Raw genomic sequence first — 881 nt, forward strand, 5'->3', positions numbered from 1 at the left:
GATTTCTTTAACTGTCTGCTGCAATGCTGGTTTAGTGGTCGTGAATCCCATTAGCTTATGCCTATCTTAGAAGATTTTATTTCTCCTTCAATTATGAGTAATTGCTTTCAGTGTCTATAGTAATCTACTGGTGGGAGTTATTTTCTTTGAGGACTTCAAATACATCACTCTGTGTACCTTGTCCTTTATAATTTCTGCAGAGGAATCTGCATTATTCTGGTATGTTTGTTTTTATGATGTTTCTGTCTTGCATATTTCAATATTCTTTCTTTATTTCATATTGCTGGTATTTTAACTATAATATGGTGTAAGGAGGTTCTCTTCTGGTCATTTGTTTTGGTTTATAAATCCCTCCTTTACCTGGATGTCCATATCTTTCCTCAGATTTGGGAAATTTTCTGTTACTATTTCATTGGATAGTTTTTCTATGGCTTTAGTCTGTACCTCGGTTCCCTACTCTACACTGAAAATTAATCAGTTTGTGATTTTAATCATGTTCAAGGCCCTTGAAGTTTTGCTTGTAATGTCTTATTTTTTTTCTATATTAATGAATGTAATAATTTACTAACTTTATCTTCAAGGCCTAACATTCTGTCATCACCTTTACTTAGAATATTGGTGAGGCTTTCTACTGAGCATTTTATTTGTCATTCAGTTTGTTTAATACTAAATTGAGTCACTTTAATATATTATACTAATTTCATTATTATCAATTTTTGCTATTATATATATATTAATTGTTTGGTTCTTTCCTAGAATCTCCAGCTCTTTATTTAAATGTTTGCTTTTCTTAATTCATTAAGCTTCTTATTTGTACCATTTTCCAAGTCATTGATCATATTTTCTTTTTTTTATCTCTTTAAGTTTATTAGTACAATTTA

The sequence above is a fragment of the Chinchilla lanigera genome, unplaced genomic scaffold (genome assembly GCF_000276665.1).
Source record: "Chinchilla lanigera isolate Chin_1 unplaced genomic scaffold, ChiLan1.0 scaffold00141, whole genome shotgun sequence".
NCBI lineage: Eukaryota > Metazoa > Chordata > Mammalia > Rodentia > Chinchillidae > Chinchilla > Chinchilla lanigera.